Consider the following 27,609-nt stretch of genomic DNA (forward strand, 5'->3'; position numbering starts at 1 on the left):
ACTTTGCACCACGCACTACAGGTAATGCACTTTGCACCACGCATTGCACGCCTGCACAACATGGACTACGCATTGCACATTGTGAACAACGCTACACGCGTACACTAGGCGATGTGGTTTGCCTTCATTTTGGGTAAATGTAGTGTGCCTTCATCATGCACACTATGCACTGTGCAATACAAAATTACTTTAAGACATTAACTACACTTGATTGAATCTTAATAAAAAATAACTGAAACTTAATTTAATGATGACAAGAAGTATGGAGAAAAAACCATCCATGTATCAGATTGAGGCAAGAATTCAAAGTCAGTTTTGCATTATAATTTCCTGGCATTCCTTATGAATTGTTTTAGAGGCTAATGTCTGCTCACAAACTGCCAAAAAGTAAGATTGGAAATTCTAGAAATAAAAACGAAAATTATGGATCTCGAGAAAAAGACAAAAGTATATCTCCATAATAACATATTTCTCAACTTTACTTATTTTGCAATGTTCGGATTTAAGATTCTTTATTTCAGAAATTTTTCTTGTGTTCCTTTTTACCTCTCTACTTCAAGATTTTGGCTACATCAGATAAGCAATTGGAACTAGACCAACCAGTCTGCAGGTTCAGCGATCGGCTGCAGATAACATTATGAGTCGAAAATAGACATCGACATCGATTCTCAACAAGGATTCATACCTTCAAATATGGTAGAATATAACTAAGGATGTTACAACTAAAATGAAGTATAAAATGCAATGATAAAAAGTTGCTTCTACAAACAGACATACCTCACCATGTGTGCAGCAGCATGCTCTGTAACTATGAGCATCATAAATCAAAAGGATTGTTTCCCTTGTATAGAGGCAAGAAATCAAAAAGTGAAACCAATCAATGCACTCAAAAAATTTGTCCGTCATGGTAAAAATAAAGTGGGCATACCATATACAGCTCAAAAAAGAAACAGCTGATTGCATATATAAGCCATGTTTCCTGGTGACATACTCCTATATTCATACTACAATCTGGTTCCTAAAACCCCTGCTTCAAATATGCAAAAAAAGAAAAAAAAATTTAACAGGATATAATGAATAGCACATTCTGCAGGGTAAATAATTAAATGTTTAAAATATCACTATGGCCCTGACTCTTGCAAGCTAAGAGAGATTATTCAGGAGAAGTATAAACATCACAGCTGCCTGGATTCTAGCAGGCTAATAGAGATAATTCAGAGTCATAGTTCATGAACTTGAAATTTATAAGTGCAATGTTTTATTTCCATGGCATAAAGGAAACACAAACAACAAATAAGAACACCGATGCATTAGATATACATGTTATAGCAATACAGTAAGAGCATTCAGATATTTTATCAATTTGCATTGCAAAGATGGCCAGGTGTCCCCAACAAACAAACTCACTGAACACAGGACACTTGGACAATGTTCAATATGCAAAAACTTGAATAAATCAAAATGCAACAAATGAAATTTTATCAAAATACAGTGAACCTTTTATTTCATCAAAAAACCCCGACATTGTTTTTTCCGCATCATGACCTCCAAATAAACAATGAGGGAAATTAACAACCCAAACTCTTTATCCAACAGTATCTACCAAAACAAAGGGGGGGGGGGGGAGAAAAGTGAGTAGAAGAACCGCTTAGAAATACAAAAGGAATAGAGAAAGGTTCCTGCTCCAAAACTAAATCCATACTAAGATTTTATGCCAATAAGAACATGGTACTAAAATCTTTAACTGCTAATTCGGTGAATTGCCTAAAACACTCAAAACAAAAGCCAAATCACGCCACAGTTTATTGTTATTTTCCTCATGATTGTCAAAGTTCCATTATCAAATCTCATGATTGTCAAACTTGCAAATAATAGATACCGACACCAGTAGGACTGAAAACATTGAAAAATAAACAGGAGTGTGCAATTCAGGACGTGAGCCATAAATTAGATATCCTACAAAGAAACAGTTGCAATAAATAGAATTCGTAAAGAATGACAAGTATATAATATTATGGAGTTCATGCAAACCTAAAATATGATAAAGAGCCAAGAAAAAATTACAAGCATTTACCAAGTAATTAACATTCAAAATGAATTTCTAACAATTGAATCTCTCCAAATGCACATCATTAAACATTTAACTCTCAAGAATCAAAGCTATTTATCAAAACTTTAAAATAAATGCATCGAATCTACAGATTGCTAAAATCAGAAAAGAGATCAGGTATTCAAAGGCACAACTTAAAGAGGATGTGAAGAACAAGAAACAAAAAGGAACCACAATAGCTACTTGAAATGAAAGAAAAGAGAATGAGAAATGGCATATCTTTCTTTGAAAATCTAGAGAGAGACAATCCTAAAAGCCCTAAACCCCAATACAATTACTCAAGAACCAGAATCACAGCCAGTGAGAGTGATTCAAACTCTGAAACCCTAATCCTAATTTACCAACCTTTCAAGGGCCAGAGCTAATATGGAGATCTCGTAGATCTCATAAGAATGAGATCATCTGAAAGATCAAACTTCCCTTCTGCCATTATTGGTTGCAAAGTCCAATCGCAACAGAGGGAGAAGCAGAAAGAACTCCCCAGAAAAACAACAAAATCGCTTAGAATCAAAGATTGAGACGATGAAGAATGTATAGAATAGAGGGCATAAACTAGAGAGATTGAAACCAAAGACAATTCAGAAAGGACAGAGAGAGAGTCAGAAATGGAGATGATTTAGGGTATACAAAGACAGTGAAGTGTTTGGGACCAGAGGTGTTGAGGAGAGGGAAAAGACTAGGGTTTATGAGGGTCTTTGAAGAGAGAAAGAGGTTCAGAGAGAGCATGAAAAATTTAGGGAAATCATCGCGTAAAACCCCAAAACAATTCATTTGGTTACATTTCATGCGGCACAAGATTTCTATTGAGCACTTCCTTAACGCCCTTTCCGTGCATACCACTCCCCTTTCATGTGCACCAAGTCCATGAACGCCTGAGCAAGTACAAAGAAGAACAAGAGAGACAATAGCAAAGCACAGAGACTCTCTCTCTCTAAAAAATCATAGCCATTTTCTTCACAAAATCCAACTTAATTTTCCGTTTTTATTCCAATTCATTAGGAAAGAAATGTCCCTGCGTTCGATGAACCAGACAATAACTTACACAAAACGATCTAACAAAAGGCCTCAAACAAAAATACGCATGATCTCAGTAAAAATCTGCAAGCTACGAGGCATGGGCATGACATTGTACATTGCAAATACCTGCAAAACCGTCTTTACTCGCTCTTCTCTATATTGGTCTTCTCCTCTGCTCGTCGCCTCAATGAGAGCAAGATAATACACAAACAAGTGCTCTTTTGTGTTGTCATCTATTTGAAATAGATACTTTTGTATTTTAGAGAGAGAGATTGATACGGAAGGCACTTGAAATCCATGCTCTCATGGAATGGAGAAACTGTGGGTATCAGGGCATTATATAGCCGTAATGGCAGATGAAAGAATAGTGGGCATTCAAACCATGCAAACAAAAAAAAAAAAGGAAAAAGGGCAAGAACCCATCTCACAATTTCCATTTTGGTTGCCAAAGTTTAAAAAAGAGAGCCAGGGGAGGGGAAGAGAGAGAGAAGTGGATAGGGCGGGGGCTAGGGTTTGAGAGAAGGAGAGAAAAGTACTAGTGAACGCTTATGGACTTGGGACACGGGACGTATTTCGAAAAGAACGAATGAGGGCCGGGCGGCATATCCGGTCGTCGGGTATAAAGCATTTATTTTAAATTTGTATGTAATTAAATGGTCCATCTAAAAATAATTGTAACTAACCGTACAAATATTTTTTTTGATGTAATTATTTTTTAGTTTTAAAAAAATAATTTGTATTTATTATTTTCATGTTAAATATTATATATCTTTAAAAAATTTGGATCAAATTATATTTTTTCTAGAATGTTCAATTTGATAAATTGATAAATTGGTACAAGAACATGAAATTACCATGCTAAAAACAGAAATAGAAAAGGATAAATGAGAAATGTCGAGCTTAGTTAGGTGCTCAGCAGCATTATTTGTCTATCGATAAATGTGGAAAAAGGAAACCTATAGCCAAACATGAAAGGACCGAGGGATTCTTTGTTGTTGATTACACCATTTGATAACATTTCATTTAGAGAGTCTCCTTCGATCAGAATAATGCCTTGAACATCTTTGTTAACAATGATTTGCAGGTTTGAAGAAGAGAAACCATCTCAGATTGGTTTGCTGTGGTAGAACCACATGATGGTAGAACCACATGACCAAATATAATATAAGATAGTGGTACCCTCATGATCTCGACCACCTACTCCAGCTTGTCCAAGATTTCTCGAATAACTTCCATCAAATTTTAATTTATAAACACCTTCAAGAGGAGGGGTTCAAGTGAAAGACGGGCGGTATTTTGGAATATAAGAGGCGGTATTTTGGAATATAAGAGAATGTGAGGACCTTTAAATTAACAAAGATATATGTCCTTGAAATTTCTCTCCCATCAACGGTAATAGATTACCAGTAGCATAAGGTCGGCAAAATTTTATCGCTTGCAAGATCCAAAGACCTCCCTTCAAAAGTACGTATGTTCCATTCTAGCCAGATCTACCATAAAATAGCACTTTTGAAGATATTTCAAATAATAATTACTGTTTTGGGCAAAGATGGGAAGCTGAGATGATTAATAACTGAAATAATATCTACTGATATGATAAGAGTGATACCCAAAAGGCCGAAGCTCACTTCTAAATATCATCTACAAAGGAGCAATACAAAAAAATGTGGCAACAATTTTCTTCATCATTCTTGAGAAACATATTAGGAAAGATTTTCCCCTCCTTCGAAGATTGTCTATAGTAAGACATTTATATGGTAAGGCAATCTAAACAAAAGCCCTTAATCTTCATAGGGATATGTCATTTCCGTATTACAAAAAGATAATCTTGGACCATATAGAAAAGTAATCGATAGGCAGATCATAGAAAAGTTAATCGATAGGCAAACTTAACAGAAAAGACCCGTCACTTTTACTTTCCCATATAATCTTGTCTTCACTTATAGACGAGATATAAACATCTTGAAGGATAGATAATAAATTTTAAAATTGTAAAATGACTTTGGTCCGGCATTCTGTTATAGCTACATTCAACATTCCATACGAAAGTACCCGAAAGTGAGCGAGAGAATAAGTCTGAAATTTTTGTTGTCGGAGAGCTTACTCTTGCAAAGAGATTTGGAAAGAGAAGGCATAGGGGCTGATCCTTGTGCCACTTAGTAAACAAGAAAAAAAAAAGCACCACATTTTTGCAATTATAAATTTCCTTCCAGATTTATGAAGAAATTTTATCTCGTCTCTCTTTTTTAATCGAATGAGTGTGTTTGAACACATTTTTCAGCACCTTGGTCCCTGATGCAGAATAAAGAGGAAGCCTGTCAATGAAGCCTTGACATACAATGGAATTCTCGATAGTCTCAGAATTGTCCCAGAATGGGTAGAAATCTTTCTAAGCACTTCAAAAGGCCACCTGCCAAGTTTCGTCAAATTAAACATATCTAAAGCAGTGCAGACAAAGAAACAATTTCAGAAAGATCTCTAGCACCCTAAAATAGACCCGTAACTAGAACTATATTTTCGGTGCTTCAAATTGTTGTGGGACCACCGACATTTGATCCGGCAAGGTCGAAAATCCCATGGGTCAAGTTTCGGCTTAATCGGGTATTCCAAGACAAAGTTATGGGTAATATATTGAAAAGGGATAGGCTGCACACTATTTCCATGTGGCCTCTATGCACCAAATCACCACTACAGGTGGTTGTTTTTACAGTCTCGAGTAGTGAATGTTGGGGGCCATATCTCATTCGTCCCGAGTCAGATCGCGCTCAAAATTTGTGAGCGTGTTCGTCTCGTCAAGACAAACGCTTCTATATGTGACACGTCCCATGATGACGTCCAAGCAGGGAGAAAAGCTAGAGAGAAGTTGCTGATTCGTAAAAGAAGTTACAGAAAATCAGCAGCAACATGCCTCACTCGAGGGACTGAATCATGGCGGTCACCCTTCGAATTGACACGAGATCAGTTCCATCGTGTGCATAAGGTCTAGAGCTATCTCTGGTCCGAACCCTATATATGATGAACGGTCGAATTTCTCACACGAAGCCAATAAAGTGACTATAAATTCTGATGCTGGAATTCTAGATTTCGGCCAAAATTCCAAAGTTACAAAATCTTCATCCGGGCACGAATTCGAGCTGCGTTTGTTGCCATGAGATCATGACGACATGCTCAGTGTGATCCAGCGAAGAAATCACGGAGAAACATCAAGGAACGAACACATTATCGATTCAAAATTTTCAAGATTCATCCAAATTTCAAGCCGCATGATCATGCTTAAAAACATGATTCATGGCTCGAAGTTGGTATCAAATCGATCGTCATGCTGAGCCCTACAAGAAAACAGTTCTCTTTCAATCAAACAGGAGCAACCCCAGATCACTCATGGAAGATCACGCAAGTTCTAGGGCAGCAACAAGGACTGTTTTGAAATTCCATCTATTGTTGGGCAGGGCAAAACAATCATTTTGCATCCATTTTAAAATTTTTTTTTAATTCAATTAAATTGTAATTATCATCGTAGTTTTTTGGTGTACACCCATAAAATAGGCCTAATTCTTTATAAACATGTAAAACCTAATTGTAAATGACACCCTGTTCATTCTACACATTGACCAATAAAACTTCAATTTTTGCCTTGAGTTCATGGGTGCATTGTGGAGAGAAAAAGAGGAGAGAGAAAAAAAGGGTCGATACCCTTTAGTAAGGTAATTTTCTCTCTCCTCCTTTTTTCTCTCTCATCTCTATCTCTATTTCTCTTTTTTTCTCTCATCTCAATCTCTCTTTCTCTCTTCTCTTTTCTCTCTCATCTCAGTCTCTCTTTCTTTCTCCTCTTTTCTCTCTCATCTCTTTCTCTCTCCTCTTTTCTCTCTCTTCTCGCCTTTATCTCTCTTTCGTTTTCTTCTCTGATCTTCTTCATCCGCATTCCTTCTCTCTCTTTATCTTTCCTTTCATTTTCCTCTCATTCCTTTTCTCTCTCTCACTCTCTCTCTCTCTCTCTCTCTCTCTCTCTCTCTCTCTCTCTCTCTCTCTCTCTTTCTTCTCCCTTTCCGTTCATGCATGATGGAATCTATCGCATGGCATGATGTCTTTTTGCTTTAGGAATGTCAACAGTGAGTTGGGCCTTAACCTAAGTGGCCGGCCGAGCCTCTGTCAAAATCTCCTTATTTAAGTCTCTATCATGGATAGCGAATGCTCATCGTCGCATTGTTTTCTCTCACTCTTCTCATTCATCTGTCATGGATGAGGGAAGCACATCGTTGCCTATGTCTTTGGTTAGGTGCCTCAATCTCGCCCTCTTGATCCTTTTGGAGACTGGGTGGCACACGTCTCGAGTTTTGAGGGAAGACCAGGGTCGTTTTTGAGATCGCTCTCTCGGGAACCTCCTTCGCGAATGGCGGCAAGTGTTACCAACCGGTGAGAGACGAATTTAAGATGGGTTCGGAACTTACTCGGGCTGGCTCATGTGGGCACCCTCTTAGATCATGAAGAAAATGCCCCAGTAATAAAATAGGTTCGGAATCGCCTCCCTTGGCTTGTATTCTTCTTGTTTTCTATAATCACGCACATATAGCAAAGGTTATAAGACAAGTGGGTCGACCTCACCCTTTTCCTATTTGATGAATGTACACAAGCATGCGCATTCAAAAAGAAAAAATATAAGAGAACAAAGATGGGGGAGAGAAGAATTCTACTGAGCGAGAGGATCAGAGCGATGACTAAGCTGATGAATAATTAGCTTGACGTGGTAGTAAAATGGGCTCGATAACTAAGACCGACTCACAGGGTTACTACTAGACATCATTACCAATACCAATTAGCTAGGCACGATGGTTAGTCTGTCGTGGCAATAAAGCGGGCGAAGTAATCCTCACAATAACATTAGAGTTAGAAGACAAGACTACCATGAGAGGCTAACCTCGATCCATCTTAGTCTAATGAAAGTGTAACAGAATGAGGATTATGAAGAAAGAATAAGAAGTGAAGTAAGAGAAGAAGGGAACATAAGGAGAGAGGGAGAAGAAAGGAAGAGAAGAATATGAAATGCGGGAGAATAAAAGAGAGAGAGGGAAGGAAGACGTAGTCGGCGCTAGGCATTGCCGGTTGTATTAGAACGAAGAGAGAAAAAACACAGTCGGCACTAGGCTTCACCGATTGTGTTATACAGATAAGAGAAGAGAGAAGACACAATCAGTGTTAAGCTTCGTCGACTGTGAGGAGAAGCGAGAGAAAATATAGTCGATGCTAGCCTTCACCGATTGTGTCAAAAGAAGAGAGAGAAAATACAGTCGACACTAGGCTTTATCGACTGTCAGAAGAAGAGAGAGAAAATACAGTAGTGTTAGGTTCACTGATTGTCAAAAGAAGAGAGAGAAAATGCAGTCGATGCTAGGCTTCACCGATTATGTCAGAAGAAGAGAGAAGGAGAGACTCAGCCGCGCTAGGCTTACGCCGGTTGTGATGGAAGAATAGCAAGAGAGAGATCGAGCTGGCGCTAGGCTTTACCGACTGTGACAGAAAAGGAGAGAGAAAAATCCATCCTGCGTTAGGCTTCACCGACTGGCTTCAAAAGAGAAGGCGAGAGAGAAATCCAACCGACGCTAGACTTCACTGACTGGCTTCAGAAGAGAAGGAGAGAGAGAAATCCAACCGACGCTAGGTTTCACCGATTGGCTTCAAAATAGAAGGAGAGAGAGAAATTCAATCGACGTAGATTGACTTAAGAAGAGAAGGAGATAGATACGAGAAGAAGAGAGATAGAGATAGGAACGAGAAACAGGGGAGGAAAGAGAAAGAGGGGAGGAGAGAGAGGGGAGGAGAGAGAAAGAGATAGAGAGATAGAAGGGAAGAGAGACAAAATTACCTGCCTGAAGGGTACCGGCCCTTTTCTTCTCTCTCCTCACTGTCTCTCACCGAGACGTACCCAAGAACTTCAACAAGAATGGAAATTTTATTGAATCAATGAAAAAATGAGCCGAAGGTCCTTTACAATTTAGCTTTGCATGTTTATATAGAGTTGGGCTAAAACGTGGGTGTACACCAAAAAACTATCTAAAATTTAAGATAATTACAATTTAATTGAATTTATAGAAATTCTAAAAATGGATGCAAAAGGACTTATTTGCCCCTGCCTAACAATGTATGGAATTCCAGAACAGTCCTTACTGCTGCCCGAGAACTTGCGTGATCTTCCGTGGCTAACCCAGGGTTGTTTGATGCCCATTTGATTGAAAGATTTTTGTTTTCTAGTAGGGCTCGACATGGCTATCATTTTGATAAAAACTTCGATCCATGAATCATGTTTTTGAGCCATGATTATGAGACTTGAATTTTGGATGAGTCTTAAAAATTTTGGATCGATTGTGCGCTCGTTCCTTGATGTTTCTTCGTGATTTCTTCATTGAATCACATTGAGCATACCATCGCGATCACGTTGCATCAAACATAGCTTGATTTCATGTACGAATGAAGATTTTGTCGTCTTGAGTTTTTGACCGAAATCTTGAAATCCGACGGCCGAAATTTAGAGCAGCTTGATGTCTTCGTGTGTGAAATGCAATCATTCATCGTATGTGAGGTTCAGACCAAAGATAGCTTGCACCTCATGACATAATATAATTGGCTTTGTACCGATCAGCTATGCGAGTGTCGTGATCTAGCTGCGCGAACGAGGCATGCTGCTGCTGAATTTTCTACAATTTTCTTCACAGATCTGCGACTTTCATTTAGTTTTTCTCTCTGCCCGGGTGTCGTCACGAGGCGTACCACATATCAAATTGCTCATCTTGATGAGACGAACACACTCACCAAATTTGGGAGCGATCTGACTTAGAATGAGTGAGATATAGGCCTCAAAAGTGACTTCTTGTGACTGTAAAAACAACCACCTTTAATGGTGTTTGATGGAGTGAGGCCACACGGGAATAGTGTGCGGCCTATTCATTTTTGGTATTTTCCCCATAACTTTATCTTGGAGTGCCCGTTTAAGCCGAAACTTGAGCCGTAGGAGTTTTTGACAGTGCCAGATCTAATGGCAATAGTCCCATAGCTGTTTGATGCACCAAAAGTATGGCGCTAGTTACAGGGTCTATTTTAGGGTGCTAGAGACTGACTTCACTGAAATTGTTTGTTTGTGTTCACTACCTTAAATACGTCTGATCATGATGAAATTTGGATGGTGGTATTTTAATGTTCTTATGAAGATCTTGACCAATTCTGGGGCCATTCTGAAACTGTCGAGAATTTCCACCGTTTTGTACGCTTTATTGACCTGCTTCCTATCAGGGACCAAGGTGCTGAAAAATACGTTCAAACAGCTTGCCTCACTGAATGTTGTGCTTCATGAGAAGCGATAAGGACAATAATTTGGAAAATTTCCTTTGGCTTTTACTTTTTTCTTTCTAGCCATAAGGCCACGTGAACGCCGAGGAGATTCACGTAATGGTATAACTAGGATGCTCAGATGTAGGGACGCATTGTTCGTGGGTCCGTCCATGAAGATTTTAGGGGGAGAAGAGACTTTTTTGAGGGATCTTGTCAAAGTCCTCACTCTCGTGTGGACTATTTGTGATTTTGAAGCTGAGGATTTTGTACGAACCTCGTTAGTCAGAATCTGGCTCGTCTGACAATTGAGTGTCATGTTGAAGGGCATTGTTCTCATTTAGTCTGGGTTCATTTGTTTGCTTTTGGTTGGTGCTATTTGCTGCTATACTAGGTTTGCTTTTGACGTTAGAGTACCACTGTAGGTCTCGTCTACTGGGTCCAGTCGGGGACAGTTTTATTAGCTTATCCTGAAGGTCTGGGCTGCCGACTAAGCGAGCTGAAGTCTTTAGCAGGTTTCACCCTGGCTTTGCCAATTTCTTGCCTTTGTAATGTTTGTTTCTAAAGTGTATTTGTGACCTCGTGGGAATAATGTTCTTCGTCATGTGACTTGTCTTCCCGTCTTGGCAAGTCTTATGTCTTTGAAGTCCTTTTGCAACTGGAATCAGGCTGTCGAAATATTTTCCTTGAAGCTCATATTTTTGGATTCCTAGCATAATGGCACCAGGGATTTTATTCTTTTTGAGTGAGGGTTGAAGCCGGGAGTGCTACATTAACCTGTTTATTAGTCTAAGCGTCCTTTGCAGATTTTCACTTGAACTTGGGAAGCGGCGCCGTAAAGACGGTTTCAACAACTTCCTGTTATCTGGGGCTCTTTTACCCATGACCTTTCTGCTATGTCTAACCTTTTCAACCATTTTTACTCACGATGCCCTTTCAAGTTTTCACTGTGCCCGGTTTTGTTTTTTTCATGGAACTCTATTACTCATGACGTTCCCATGTTCAAGTATACACCATGCTCGTTATTTCATCATTCTTTTTTTTGTGAAGGCGTGTTTAAGGTCATGCCTCCAAGACATGTGCGAAACAGTTCAACGTCATGCGGCATGGATGTGCACTATGGTTTAAGGTCATGCAACTGGATCATAATGGAGATCGATGACAGTCTGTAGAGGCCATGGAGTGAGTATGGTGGTGGTTTGACTCACTTAGGGAAATGACATGAGGCTACCTATAAAAGATGGATGATGTATGAAATGTGAGTGTGGACGATGGTGACCCACTAACTTACAACGAGTTTGGATGGAGGGATGGTTCACCTTTTTGTGAGTGTGGGTGAGACTCACTGAGGAATGAGGTATAGTGATGAAGTGAATAGACACACTGGGGAGGTAATGAAGGTGATGCACACACACTAACAGGTAGGTTAGGGAAGGCATGCGTGAAAGTGAGCATAAAGGCTTGTGCGCGTATGTGGGTGCGAGTTTATGACCATACCTCCTGGACTTGTGCAAAGCAGTTTATCGTCATACGGTCAGGACGTGCACTATGGTTTAAGGTCATACAGCTGGACCATGGTTATGCAGTGTAAAGTCATACAACTAGGACCGTGTAGTTTAAGGTCATATAGTTTGGACCGCGGTTATGCAGTTTAGAGTCATGGAACTAGGATTGTGCAGTTCAAGGTCTTGCAACTAGACCTCCCCTACATTTTAAGGTCATATAGTTTGGACTATGCCGTTTTAGGCTCGTGCAACTTGACATGGGCTATGCAGTTTAGAGTTATGTAGCACGGACCATAGCTATGCAGTTTTAAAGTCATGCAACTAGGACCATGCAGTTTAAGGTCGTGCAACTTGACCTTAGCTACAATTTAAGGTTATATAGTTTGGATCATGCAGGTTTAGGGTCATGCAACTAGACCTGGGCTATGTAGTTTAGAGTCATGCAACACGGACCATAGCTATGCAGTTTCAAAGTCATGCAACTAGGACCACACAATTTAAGGTCGTGCAACTAGACCTCCGCTACAGTCTAAGGTCATATAGTTTGGACCATGCAGTTTAGGGTCGTGCATCTAGACTGTTGTGTGGGTCGCCATGTAGGTGAAGCTCCATGGGGAATAGGTATGTGGGTGGCAATCCAACTCCCTGGGGATAAAATGGTTTAGGCCATACACAAGTAGAGGGCTTAGATAGAGATGGTGGCCCAAGGAGGGATGATGAACGGAAGTGGACTTCACTGGGGATTAGGGGGGCAAGCTTACTCCCTGGGGTGAAAGATGAGACTCTATGTAGAATTGACTTATGACATGTAACCCGACTCCTTGGGGATAAGATAGCTTGGTGTGAAACAGACCCACTGGGAATTGAGAGGTAAGAATGACCCTAACTCCACTGGGGATGATGGGCTGCAGTATGGGTGTGCCTCCTACTGGGGGACGAGGGACAGTGGCCCGCTCCTGACTCCATTGGGGATGATAGGTCACGACTTGGGTGCAATGTCCTGGGTGCAACTCCACTGGGGATATTGGTGGGACATACATGTCTTTAGCTGGAAATGGGCGACAATAAACTACTTGAAATACAGCCGACGCCGGGTGTAACAATAATTGTTTCTTGCAAGTGTTCAACCTGCGCTGAGTTCTTAAAAACACAACCGACGCTGGGTTGTTAAAAACTCAACTGGCATTGTGAATGACCCGTGATACCGTTTGAACACAACTAGCGCTAAGTCAACTGGTGTTAGGGTTGTTTGAAATTCACCTGACGTCAAGTCAATCAGCGCTAGGGTTATTTGGAATTCACCCGGCGCCAAGTCAATTCAACCGAGTAGCCGGCGCTGGGCATGGATTGATGAGAATTACCTCGGGCCTCGAGTCAAAGCCCGACCTAGCTCATCGTAACTTGGCTTCCCTTGGATGCGACTGGAATTCCAGTTTGTGAGGGGTGTTCGAGGGTAGTGTGGGGGTAAAATCGTATTTTCTTTACTTTTCACCAAGGGTAAACAAAAACTTAAACAAACTTTTTCTTAGTGAGAAGAGGGTGCCAGTAGTGGGACTCCAACAGTGAGATTCCTAGTGGTTTTACAGGGAAGGTCTTCCGCGAGCAGACTTTGCCAAGAATTTGGTGAAGTTGCAGAGAGAGTTTTTAGCACAGAGGACTTTTTGGTGGAGGGAAGGGCTCTGACCTTAGTATTTGTTTTTAGGGTAGAAGAGGTGAGGAATGTAGCAATGAGCATTTCCAGACATTTTGAAAGGTTTTTAGGGGAGTTTTAAGGGGTTTCCCGGGGGGTTGTGGTAACATTACTGAGGTTTTGGTGACTTCCTAGCCAAAACGCGGTAGAGGAAAATCTCTAAGTGAGTTTTCTAGTGTTGCTGTGATTTCACAGAGGCTCTCGGGGACTTAGGAAAAGTTTGCAGACGCTTTCGGTGAGGTTCGGTGATGTCCCGACCAAAAACAGAGGCAGGAAAGTTTTTGAGTGGGTTTTTGGACGTGTAGGAGAAGTTCCGGCAGGAAACGAATGATCATGGGAGGTGGACCGTCGTGGAAGGTGTATGGTTGCCGGAGGTGAACCGTCGTGGGAGTTGAACCGCTGCGGGGAAAGTGTACGGTTACCTCTTTCATGTGTCAAGCGGAGCAACGAGACGTGGTGACAGTTGGCATTCGCTCGTGTGTTAGGCGTCACAACAGGACGTGGAGACCGTTGTCAGCCGGTATAGCTGAGTTCGAGGTGTCACAACTGGATTTTGTGGCATGTGTGAGAGATCCGATCACAGTCAGCGCTAGCCTTTAGAGGGCACAACCGACATTGAGTATTGGTAATCTCAATTGACGTTGAGTGTTGACAGATTAAGCCGGCGCTAGCCATTGGCACACAAAGGGCGTTGGGCATCAATAGACTTAACCAACGCTGAGGGTTAATAGATGCAACTGGTGCTAAGGGTTAGCAGACGCAGCTAGCGCTAAGTATTAGCAGACATAACTGGCGCTGAGTGTTGACAGACTCAGCCGGCGCCAGCCATTGACACGCAACCGGCGCTGGGCATCATAGGCTCAACTGGCGTTGAGGGTTGACAGACGCAACCGACACTAAGGGTTAGCAGATGCAGCCGACACTTAGTATTAGTGGACATAACCGGCGTTAAGTGTTAGCAGACGCAGCTGGCGCCGATCTAGTGCCTTATCAACTTTTGGGAGTAAACCACTAAGCCCTTTATAATGGCTAGTTCTTCTTACCAAATTCCTGATGTAAAGAGGCTTCCAAGGGAGGGTGAAATTGACGCCTGTGATTTTACAGGCGAGGTTTTATCAAGGGGTGAGGCCATTTGGCTTACCCAGCCAGTATGTGAACTAGAGTGGCCCCTCAGTGTCACTTTCATTACTGACCCCATTTGTTTCGAAGTACAAAAGAGAAATGACGACAACATCAGTACTGAAGAAGGGGTGGCACTTCTTCATTGCATGCATATGAACATAGCTTCCAAAGAGAACTTGCCTACCTTAAGGAAACGATTGGTACATGCCAAGGGACTACTAATGTGGTCAGCAAAAGGCCTCTGAATTCAAGGGGAGCACCAATACTTGAAGGGATACTCTTTCTGAACTACTAAGGTGTTGGAGTCGTATAAAAATACTCTTGAGCGTGCTTCACTATTAGCAGCAGTCCAGTGTTCGGGCAGCTACCATGACCGTTGCTTCAACATAATAAAGGTGTTACTGGAGACGTGGAGCCATGTAAGTAATACCTGGCTTCTTGGACATGAAGAAGCAGTAATCTCTTTACTAGATCTTCATTTTGTTGGAGGTCTCTCGATGATCGGGGCCATGTATGACGAGTTCGTGCCCCCGAACTCGGTCATCTTCGGTGGTGCTAACTTAGGGGATGGAGAGCCGCCTCCTAGTCTTCAAAAGATCTTCGAGGCCTACCAGTTGATTGTCTCCCAGTCTGGCAACAACAGGGTCACATTCACGGAATGGGTGAAATTCTTTTGTGGGGATTGTCCCAAGGGTGGTCAGGGCACTCCAAAGGGGAAAGGGAAGGTAGTTGCAAAGGAGGCACCTCCTGTAAATCAACTTGAGACCGATGATGACCATGTCTTCTTGGCCGGGTATTTGGCTTTATTTTCGTGCAAATTCGTGCTCCCTGACTGGGGGGACGACATTCATCCAGATGTACTGTATGTGGCATGCGATATGGCCAGAGGGCGTGAGTATGCCCTTGCTCAGACAGTCTTGAGTAACATTTACCATGGCTTGGGGGCCATCTCCTGTGGAAAGGCCTACAAGGGCAAAGACGGAGGGAATGACATTATAGGAGGAGAGGCATTTCTTGTGGATTTCAAAACTCCATTCCCTGTGCATCATGTGTACGGATGGCTAGGGGCCTATTTCCCTGACACTTATGTCAAGCATCAGTGCTTCGGAAATAAATTGTGGCCCTTCTTAGTGAGGATTGCCAACCAGAGGATTATCTTTCATACCCCAGGGGAGGCTCGGGGTCTATTCGGGAATGACTCTTTGAACATGAGGCGAGTTTCCTTCCCGGTAGAGAGCTTTACTGACCGTGCTTTTATTGATGAGTTAGGGAAGGTGCTAGATGGTGCTCCAACAATCATTAATGAGCTCATGTTTATCCTAAGCATCAAAGGGGGAGGTTTACCTAATCGGACTCTGCACAGTGCCAGGTTAGAGGGGTACTTCCCTCAAGGCTGCTCCTTCTCGGTATTTTTCAAAGAGTGTTAGAGTAAGGTGAATAAGCAGAAGACAAAAGAGTTTGGAACTTTACGTGAGTGCTGACTGCCAGAGGATAGACGAACCTCTTGGTCTATGTGTCTTGAGATGACAAAAACCAGCAAATATGTATTACCTCACTTTGGCAGGAGGGTCCAAACGACCAAGGCCTACTAAACTGGTGGAGAATCACCAGCAAGGGATATTGGGATAAAGATCACCCTTGGAAAGGGGCTAACGGTAACTGGCGCCAGGATACCAGGCAAAGGAGACTGGCAGATGCTCTTGCTTCTGATGCGGTGTTTGCCTTAGATTATCCCTCTAACTCGTGAGCTTTAAGACTTCTGTGTGAGATAGCAGCTGATGAGGCCTCGCTAGAGTTTCTTGCAATGAAGATGAGGATTAGGAGTGTCTTTGAGTATCTTAGTCCCATCTTCGAGTGGGATGTGGGGGGACAAGTCCCTGGTTATGAAAAGTGTCCCCCACAGGACTTGAATGCCCTAATCGGGAGTGGTCCCCACAGTAAATTAGCTGGAGGGTCCTCTCAAGGAGATGGATTTGAAATGGCTACTCCTACTCCGGTAGGGTGAAAGAAAAGAAAGCGCTCAACCTCTGCCGATACTGCACCGTCTTTAGTTAGTGGACGTACTTGGAGGCGCAAGAGTGCCAACCTTCCTATGATGTCAAAACCAAGAGGTAGATCTTCCTCTTCTCATCTTTTAGGAACATATGCCCTCTCTGGACCACCTTCTGCTTCTCTTGAATTGTCTTCTTTTTCTTCAGAAACTGAAGCAGACGATTCCGGCCGCTCTGAGCCCATTGCCATTGCTTCTGATCGGGAGGTGACTCCGGATCTTGTGGCGGTAAATACAGGGGCAATCCTTGAGTTGGGGGCAGCTTGAATGGTTACTGATGAGGCTGCAGGTCCTGAAGAAACTGCTCCAGGAAGGGAATCTGATGTTGATGTGGTCTCCATGCATCAGGAGCTCAGTGCCTCGATCGAGGCAGGGACTATGACTCAAGAAGGAGAGCCCATAGTTGATGATGCACCTAGGCACTGAGAGGTTGCTGCCTCCATGGTCCCAAGTCATGAAGATGAGGGGCCTGAGCTCTTCATGGCTGAGGTTCTGGCCGTTGAAGGTACAAGTCAAATGGAAGAAGTTGTGGCTAAAGCTGAATCGGCTGGAGAGGAGGCGGTTCCTGAACTTGCTACTGCTGAAGTGGCAGATGAAGAGCAAGGGGAACATGTTTCTTCAGAGTCTGCTGGGACTAAAGTAGAGGTCCCTATGGGAGAAGGTCAAGGCAGGGAGGCTGACATTGAAGAACCCGAGCAGGTTGAGGCTTCTTCAGTAGTAGTAATCCCAACAACACCATTAGGCCCATTTTTAACGGGGTTTCTAACATGATTGCAGGCACGCTTCGAGTAGGCTTTTAGGGCTTAAGGGAGTTGCCTTTCAACGAGCTAGGCGAAGCTTTAACAAGACTGAAGGAGTTTGCTGTGACCATTGCAGTTGGGAGTGCACCAGAAGTGCTTTCCCATTTTATTGCAACTCTAAACGAGTTGGAGAGCTGATAGTTGGGGGTGCTACATCATTAGGAAGAAACTGGCAAGCTAGCCTTCTTGGAAGAGTCGATCTTGTGCCGTCTTGAGAAGATAGATGCTTACATTGAGAAGAAGGCCATGATAACTAACCGTCAGCATGATCTCAAGAGGGAGGCACAAGGAAGCTTCAAGAGAATGATTGAAATCAGAGAAGAGATGCGAATACTGAGACAAGAATTCGTGGGCCTTGAGATGGAGATGGTTCAGAGGAGGGCCATGGAGGCCTCATTGGTTGAAGATTTGTCTGAACTCAAAGGCACAATTGAGTCGGAAACTATGGCGATGGCAGAAGAGACTCAAATGGTGTTGAAAATGAAGGAGTGTGTCTAGGGCACCGAGACTTCTCCCGCAGCGTGCAACACTGAGATCAATAAGATAGTTTCTGAACATGTCATTTCCTCTTACCAGTAGTTTGTAAAAGTTTTTAACTGAGGAATAAAGTGCTTCTCTCTTTTGATTGACTTTGCTGCATGATTTTATTTTCTTCTTACTTTTTACTGCACCTCATGTGAGTTCTCGTTTTTTTTTTTATGCCCCTTGACACTTTTATTGCCACAAGAGGCTAATACCCTAGGCCTTGTTTAGTCCTATGGTGGGCTGTCACAACTTGGATAGCTTCGAAATGGGGAGTCGTTGCTTTTTCTCCTCTTAATGTCAGATTGGCCAAGGGTTCATAGTTCATTTTCCTCATGATTTGGTGAGCCTGCTTGCTATAGATAGTCCAGTCAGGAGGGGCTTCGGCCTCCATTAGTAACGCATTTACTTCAAGCTCATCATAGCTTTTTTTCTCTGACATGAACTCCTTAAGATGTTTTGAAGGAATATGCATGACCTCCAACTGACTCTAGAGACTGCGAACTTTGGTTCTTAAGTTTGCTAGGGGATCCTGCCCTTGAGGGGAAGAAAGTTTCTCTTTATTGAAGTGCTCTCCTCCTGAGAGATCAGAGAAAAGTGGAACTTTCAGCTGGTCACTGGTCCCAGGAGCATCCTATATACTTATAGCAACCGGATTTTGAAAAATATTTCATGGCGGTTGTCGCGTCAATTCAGCTTTCAAGAGCACAATGGGGATATGCAGGACCTTTTACTAGTCCAGTGTATAGATGATCCCCCATGTCTTGCTCAATCTCAGGAATGACCTCTGGCTCATCTTTTGGCCAAGGTGGCTCAGAACTGGGGGCAGAGGGTGAAGACTCCTTTTCTAGCGAAGAAGGAGTTTCTTAAGGGATGATGGTTGGGATGTTAGAATGGAGGGTGGTTAGGGGTAAAATTCTGCCTTGCCTTTCTTCCTCTTTGAACATGCTCACCAATGTTCTCCCAACATCCTTAACATCTTCATGGGACAAAGACGTTGTCTTGATTGTAGACTTGTGACCTCCATCATTTGGCTTTTGAGGCGACGCCACCGTGAGGTAATATTTAGCATCGGTATAGTGAGTTACGACCATAGGGAACAGTCTTTTATCAGCATAGATCGTATGCTATCTCCCATCTCGGCTATACTTGAAACATTGGTGCAATGTTGATGGAACCACCCCTGGTCATGGAGCCATGGCCGACCGAGGAGAATATTGTAGGAAGTGTCGGTGTCGATCACATGAAACTAGGCATAATCGTTCAGCTCATTGATCTTTAAACGAAGGCGTACCATGCCAGCTAGCTACTCTCTTAATTGGTTGAACCCTTGAACTGTGACATGGGTTGGGGTAAGATCGTCGGAACCCAACCCTAATCGAGTAAGGATCCTCCTTGGAATAAGGTTGATTACTGACCCTCCATCTAATATAATTTGGTTGATGCAGTAACAAAGAGAGGGTGATTACAAAAATTTTCCCCCAAGTGTAGATCGTCCTCTGAAAAGGTGATTTGTATACATCCTTACAAATTACCGGGTCGACCTCAATAGGTTTCGTACACTTCTGGATTAGAGAGAGCTTTCGGTTTCGTACACTTCTGGATTAGAGAGAGCTTGAACCAAAGCCATCCGGTAATCCTTCGAGAGCATGAGGGCATCGTAGATACTGAGAAAAGTCGGAAGTTTCCGTAGATGACTTATCACATCATATTTCACCTTTTCTTGATCCAAGACTTGTGCTTCTGGTCATGCCACTGATTTGGGTGATATGTTGGGTTGAGGAGCAGGTTTGGGTAAAGAAGGTTTATTTTGGTCAGCTAGCTGACTTGATTGCACAGTGGGCTTGGTTTGCATGACAAAAGTTTGAGGTTTTGGAAGAGACTGAGTGTATGGGATCAAAAGCGTCTCAGGGAATTGGAGAATATGTGGATTGTTTAAAATATTGGGATTAGAAAGGAGCCTAGAGAGTTATGAGATAAGCAGACTAGTCTTTGGATTAGGGGGTAGTGGTGGACTAGGGAACTTCAAGGTGCCCGACATTTGCGGTGGAGGCTGCAAAGTGCTCCCTGATGTGAGATTTATCTACCGCGTGGTGGGTATTGCTCATGAAATTTGCACCATGTGGCAAGCTCCCTGAGAGTAGGAGCTTCGCCCATTTGATTCTCTCAGTCTCTACTCAAAGTCATGCTCAGGGTTCCACTAGGGTTTCTTTGGCTTCGACTTCTTGTGCTTCTTGTGGCTCTGCCGTGGCTTTAGCTGCCACGGCATCAACAACTGTTAGGAATCCTGTTGCATGTGCCAGGGTCTTTCTCAATCGTTTCCACTGTGTCCTTCTTATATTGATTCCTTCGAATTCTTAATCGAGAGCCTCGAAATCCGAGCATATCAAGGTTGTACTCACAGAGGATGTAGAAGAGGGGGAATGAGAAACAGCAGAAGAAGAAGGAGAAGGGTTTGAAAGTGGGGGACTTTTAAGGTCGTTCCCCTCATTAGATCGATCTGGGCAGCTTTTTACATCATCACTAGGGTTGGACGGATGCAGGGGGTCTTTCCCTTGCTTAGACCGTTGGGGAGTGCTTTTAACGTTGTCACCCTCATTGGACGTGTGCTGAGTGGGAGATGGCACGAGAATGTCTTCTTGACCGGATGAAGAAGGAAGAAGGATCATGCCAGGGATGAAGTCCAGTAAAGTTGGCAGTGGCGGAACGAGCCTAAGAAATTCCTGCTCGACTGTGGGTTGAGCGGTCTTACTTCTTCGACAAGTAGCCCTTGGTGGCCGTCTCTTTCTGATTTTTTGAAGTGATGTTTGATTCATCTCACTAGGCTTGCGAATAGCTCTAGCTTGGTGAAGTGCTTCTTGCCTTACGGACTTGAGTTTGCTTCGGCCATGATAGACTATTCATGGCTGGGAAGTTGAGGATTCGACGGAGTTTGAGTCATGGATAGGAAGGTCTTGCTTTGTGAGATCTTCTTGCCCCGATAGAGGAATGACTTGGGGATCACTTATGGGGAGATTGTAAAACTCCTGGCACCCCCGCATTTTCTTTGCGAATATATCAAGAAGCTTGGGCATTCGACAGGTAATGCCCTCTTATCTGATGGTAAGAGCACCAACAATCTTCAGCCCCCTTAGCAAGGCGATATGGTTTCCTTGCCTACTTTAGTGTGATTATGCCTTCCTGATGCATTATAATGAAGAACACGTAAAGGATGCAAAGCATTTTGTGTTCCTCTTGGATGGTTACGGCATGGGAGGCCTCGGCTGCTCCAAAGGCCTTCTTTAAGTCTTCAAGCTTTATTTGACCCTTCGGAATTAGGGCCTCGATAATATCTTTCAACATGTAGCAGTCATTTGCGGGATGATTGATCCTCCGATGGTAGGCACAATAATTCACCTGAGTGTCAAGGACAGGTTGCTCTAGGGACTTGGCTTCTGGAAGCTGGATCATATTTTGTTCCAATAATAACTGGAACAATGCAAGGACCCATTCCCTCTCTAAGGGATAGACCTTGTTCCTATGCCTGATGAAATAATCACCCCGATTAGGGTTGGTTTCTGGGCATACCTGATTATACGACTGTTGTTGCTTGGTAGCCTGGGGAGCCTTCTTTGAATCAGTGACCATGACGGCTATACTAATTACCCCTTTCTGTTGGTCGCCCCGTATGTTATTCCGAGAGCTACCATTGCCTCAGTTGTTTACTGAGCTTGTAGATGGTTGTCTTATCCTACCATGGTGGCGTGATAAACTTTCTCTGCAAACTGATTTAGAGATTGACTTTGACATGGAGGTCGGATTAGAGGCCTCGACATGTAGAGTGATCTTGGATCGCATGTTCTCGCACGTAAGTTTGGACTGCTTCCTTCTCAAGCATAAGATTAAGATGGCAGGAAGCCAAATTTATCCATCTTGATATGAACTGATCCACGGGCTCATCGGGGTCTTGAGTCAGGGTGAGAAGTGCGATGGTTTGAACCTCTCTCTCGACCTCATAGAAGTGTTGATAGAACAATTTCTCCATCTCCTCCCATGTATGTACTAAGTTTGGAGGAAGTCTGGCATACCAATGAAATGCTAGGCCATCGAGGGTCTCAACGAACTGTAGGAGAAGAAGTCTCTCGTTAGCTGCTGTTTCTCGACATGCTGCTTGGAAGTAGGCAATATACTGGTTCAAGACGTGGTTCCGTTGAATAAAGGAAACTTCCCTTTCTTATAATCTGAGGAAAACGAGACCTGATCAATATACGAGGGGTATGGCCTTTGATAAGGCATCTCACCCTGTATCCCCGGGATTTGTCTGTTTTTTAAGTTATGGGTGACCATAGCATTTTGTCTGAGAGATAGGATGAGGGACAAAATTATCTTGTAAGGTAGAGGGAGGGGGCTTTCATGGAGGTGCCCCATCAAAGTGATGGGAATTGATCTCATGGTAATCCAACTGGCGTATGGCGTCTATACGATCAATCTTTTCCTCATCGCGCGCACCATATCCTCAAACTTGTTCATGCGCTCTTCCTGCGCATCCCCGGGCTCACCTACAACCATTACCCTGACCGTTTCTCTATGGAGGTCAATGTTAATGGCATTTGAGGGCTTTTGAAATTGACAGGTCGTACATGGTAGGTCAGTCAGCAGGGGGCCAGCATGCCCTAACTGAACTCGACTCTTGTTTGTTGATCGCGTTTGGACCGGTTCTCGATGGTCTTGGGACCGTGATTGCTGAGTGGGTGGGTCTTCTTTTATGACAGTAACAACAACACAGGGCTCATGGAGCTCTTCTTCAGGCTTCATCATCTGAAGGGGGTAGAAGGGATTCAGGTGAAGAGGGTCGCCAGAATTGATTGTTTTGACTGCCTTGGACACCTTCCTAGTCAAAATTTGAAGACCTCTATCGCGTTTAGCCTTGAGGTTCTGATGGACCTCATGCCAAAACTTCGATCTATGTCATGGGTGGTCATCTCTTCTTTCATAGGAGAGAGTTTTCTTTGTTTGAACATATTTTTCATCATCTTGGTCTCTAGTAGGAAATAGGTAAATAAAGCCTACAAAGCAGTGGAAAATTCTCGACAGTGTCAGAATGGCCCCAAAATTACTCAAGATCGTCATCAACACTTCAAAAGACCACCTGCCAGGTTTCATCATGATCAGACATGTCTAAGGCCGTGAACACAAAGAAACAGTTTTCAGAAAATTGGCCTCTTATACCTTGAAACGGACCCTACAACTGGAGTTACATTTTTAGTATCTCAAATCCCTAAAGGACCACTGCCATTGGATCCGGCTAGGTCGAAAACCTCCATGGGCCAAGTTTCGACTTGATCAGACACTCCAGAACAAAGATATGAGCAAAACATTGAAACAGGAGAGGACGAATACTATTCCCGTATGGCCTCACTTCACCAAAATACCATTAAAGGTGGCTGTTTTTACAGTCACTGGCAATCATTTTGGGGCCCGTAACTCACTCGTTCCAAATCGGTTTGCTCTCAAATTTGTTGAGTGTATTCATCTCATCAAGACGAACGATTTGATATGCGGCACGCCCCAAGACGATATCCAACCAGCGAGAAAAGTTAGAGAGAAGTTGCCGGTCCGTGAAAATGTTATAGAAAATTTAGCAGCGACATGCCTCTCTCGATGAACCAAATCACGATGCTCTAGCAACGGATCGATGCAAAACAAATTCCATTGTGTGCGTAAGGTTCAGGGCTATCATTGGACCAAACCATGTACATGATGGACGGTTAGATTTCATGCACAAAGCCGACGAATTTACTGAAATTTCGACCGTCGGATTCCAAATTTCGATCAAAACTCAAAAGTTGCGAAATCTTCGTTCGGGCTCCAAATCACGTTCCGATTATTGCCACGTGATCATGATGACATGCTTAGTGCGCTACGACGAAGAAATCATAGAAAAACATTAAGGAAAGACTGCACTATCGATCCGAAGCTTCCAAGATTCAAACAAATTTCAAGTCTCGTGATCATGACTAAAAAACATGATTCATGGCTCGAAGTTGGTACCAAAACAATCACCACGTTGAGCCCTACAAGAAAATAATAATCTTTCGATCAAATGGGCATCCGAACAACCCCGAGTCAGCCACGAAAGATCACAAAAGTTTTCAAGCAGCCACGAGGATTGTTATGAAATTCCACACATTGTTAGGCAAGGGCAAAACCATCATTTTGCACCCATTTTTAAAACTTCTTTTAATTCAATAAAATCTTAATTTTAAGCAATTGGGTATAATTTTGATCAATCCACCCATGTTTGGGCAGAACTCTATATAAATAGACAATGCCTTATTATAAACACATACAGACCCCCCACTACCTCTCGGTCTTGAGTGAATTCTTTAAAGTTTCAATAAAATTTTGATCCCTTGCGTGAGTTTGTGAGTACGTCTTGAAGGGAGAGAGAGGAGAGAGAGGAAAAGGGTCGGTACCCTTTAGGCAAGCAACTTTCTCTCTCTTCTCTTTTTCTCTCTCTCTTCTTTCTCTTTCTCTCTCTTCTCTCTTTCTCTCTCTTCGTTCTCTTTCTCTCTCTTCTCTCTTTCTCTCGTCGTTCTTTCTCTCTTACCTCTCTCTTTTTCTCTCTTCTTTCTCTCTCTTCTCTCTCTTTCTCTTCCTTCTCCTCTTCTGCCAACTGGTTAGACCTAGCGCCTGTTGGCCTTTCTCTCTACTTCTGTCAACTAGCGAGACCTAGTGTCGGTTGGCTTTCTCTCTCTTCTTTTGTCAACTGGTGAGACCTAATGCCGGTTGGCTTTCTCTCTCTTCTTCTGTCAACTGGCGAGACTTAGCGTCTGTTGACTTTCTCTATCTTTTTTTATCAACTGACAAGGTTTAGTGCTGGTTGGCTTTCTCTCTCCTCTTCTCTCAATTGGCGAGACCTAGCACCTGTTGACCTTCTCTCTCTTCTTTTATCAATTGGCGAGACCTAGTATCGGTTGACTTTCTCTCTCTTTGTCTATCAGTCGGCGAGGCCTAGTGCTGGTTATTCTTTTCTCTTTTCTTCTACCAGTCGTTGAGGCTTAGCGCCAGTTGTCTTTTCTCTCTCTACCAGTCGGCGAGGTCTAACGCCAGTTGGTCTTCTCCTTCTTCTTCTATCAGTCGACAAGACCTAGCACCGACCGCTTCCTCTCTCTCCCATCTCTTGAAACAGTCGGTGATGTCTAGCGCAGACTGCATCTCCTCTTATTTCTTCTCTCTCCTTTCGTCTATCCCCTTCTTCTCTTTAACTATTCCTTTGCTGCTCTCTCGTTCGACCAAGAGGGATTTAGATTAGCATCTCATGACAGTCTTGTTGTCTAGCCGTAATGTTGTTGCGCCAGGTTCGCTTGGCCCGCTTCATTGCCATGACAAACCGACCATTGTACCTAGCTCGTCGATATCGGTAATAACGTCTAGTAGTGATCCCGTGAGCTGATCTTAGTTACCGAGCCTGTTTTGCTACCACGTTAGGCCAAATATCCATTAGCTTAATCATTGCTCTGATCATGTCGCTTGTTCGAATTCGTCTCTCCCCCATCTTTCTTTCTTCTTCTTGAATGCGTATGCTTGTGTACGTTCATCAGAGAGGAAAAGGGTGAGGTCTGATCCACCTATCCCGTAACCTTTGCCATATATGTTTATGATTGTAGAAAACAAAAAAAATAAGAAGAATGCGAGCCAAGGGAGGCTATTCCAAACCAATTTTATTATTGGGGGGACTTTCTTCGTGATCTAAGAGGGCGGCCATGCGAGTCAGCCTGAGTAAGTTCCGAACCCACCTTTTAAATTTCTCTCTCACTGGTTGGTAATACCTGCCCCCATTTTCGAACAAGGTTCCAGAGAGAGAAATCTCACAAACATCTCAGGTCTTCCCCAAAACCTGAGACATGTGCCACCCGATTCCCTAGGGATCCGAAGGGCGAGATCGAGGCACGTAACCAGCTTGGCGATTCCACTAGGGACTTACTACCCCTTAGTCGGATCGTTCTTATTTGGCTAGTTTCTTCTTTATCTACTTTCATCATCTTTTCACATTCACTTATGGCTGCTGGGTTTTATAACCCATTCATCCGGATCGAGGATTTTCGTATCCCCTGCTTCAAGAGTGTCCCTAGGGAACAAGTTCCTTTGACTTCATTCCTGACCATCCTCTTGAGCAAAGACCCCTTGTTTAGCTCCCAGGTCTTAACCTGGACCGGTGTGAGGAGGGACTTGAAGGTCCCTCACTCCCCATCTCTTCTCTCTGGTGGAAATTCCACCAAGGTGCCTTGCATGGGCGTCACTTATGTTACCCCACACAGCATGCCCCCAGCCACCGACAAGTCACTTACCGGTCATGTTTCTGAGGTATGCCGGAAGGCTGCCCAGTCCCTTTCTGCAAAAGGAAAGCGAGTTGCCATTGCTTCTGTGGGTCGCCATAAGGCTACCCCCCACATTCCTACACCAGGGGTCTCTATCCCTAGTGGCTCAACATAGAGACGTGGAAACCCCATGGTCTCCACCCCTTACATACACCACAAGACCCGTGGGTCACCCACTTGAGTCACGCTTCAAGGCAACCCTTCTGTTACCTAGAGTCCGTGCCCAGAATCGAGCCTTCCAAGGTCAGATTTTCCACATGTCACTCATGTGCATCTCACTACTCAGGGCAACACCATTATTGCGCCAACCCAAGTACACAGGAGACGATCTCCTCATCCTCCTCCTATGCACACACAAGTGCACCCTATAAGGAGCAGGCCTGCACCTGTTCTCTTAAAGACACCCGCTCGTAGTTCTGGGCCTCTTATGGCCAGCTCACCTGCATGAGCCCTGGTGGACCCCTAGGTTCCTCAAGATCCTTCTTCAAGGGCAGCACACGCATCGCCATCTCAGGCCTTCCCTCATCCGCGACTCAGGCCTCCTCATGAGTCAACCCTGCTCCCGCTCGCTCCTTCTTTATCGAGCAAGCACCTTCAGCCTTGGTACTCGAAGGTTTTCCCCAAGAGTATCATCTTGAACCGACCCCAACACTTTGGTCATGTCTCTGGAGCTCATAAGAGAGCTCGGTGCATGAACCTCATAGAAGATCGAGTCCTCCATCGTCCTCAACCCAAGATGACTTCAGTTCCTGGCCCTCATCCTTTACCACACCTAATGAAGACAACTCTCTCTTATGCAAGAAGAGTTGACCAACCGTGACCTAAATCGCAGTTTTGGTAAGAGGTCCATCAAAACCTCAAGGCTAAATGAGATAGAGGTCTGCAAACTTTGACTAGGGAAGTGACCAAGGTAGTCAAAACCGCTAATTTTGATGACCCACTTCACCTGAATACCTTTTACCCCCTTCTGACAATGAAGCCTGAAGAAGAGCTCTATGAGCCATGTGCTGTGGTTACTGTCGCAGAAGAAGGCCTAGCCACGGTCCCAAGACCGTCGAGAACTGGTCCAAACATGATCTGTGTACAAAATTTGAGTTCAGTCGGGGCATGCTAACC

At 43.4% G+C, this 27,609-nt stretch overlaps 1 long non-coding RNA gene across 1 annotated transcript; it reads right to left on the reverse strand.

The window, feature by feature from the left end:
- Positions 1-298: 298 nt before the first annotated feature.
- LOC110008171 (uncharacterized) lies at positions 299-3,628 on the reverse strand. The gene is made up of 3 exons (XR_016045033.1): positions 3,254-3,628; positions 778-1,027; positions 299-685 (listed from the first exon to the last, which is right to left on the reverse strand). It is a non-coding gene; the product is annotated as an uncharacterized LOC110008171 (long non-coding RNA).
- Between the last annotated feature and the right edge of the window lie 23,981 nt (positions 3,629-27,609).

Source organism: Amborella trichopoda, chromosome 11, assembly GCF_054954075.1.
Source record: "Amborella trichopoda isolate Santa Cruz 75 chromosome 11, AtrichopodaSantaCruz75HAP2 v2.0, whole genome shotgun sequence".
Taxonomy (NCBI): domain Eukaryota; kingdom Viridiplantae; phylum Streptophyta; class Magnoliopsida; order Amborellales; family Amborellaceae; genus Amborella; species Amborella trichopoda.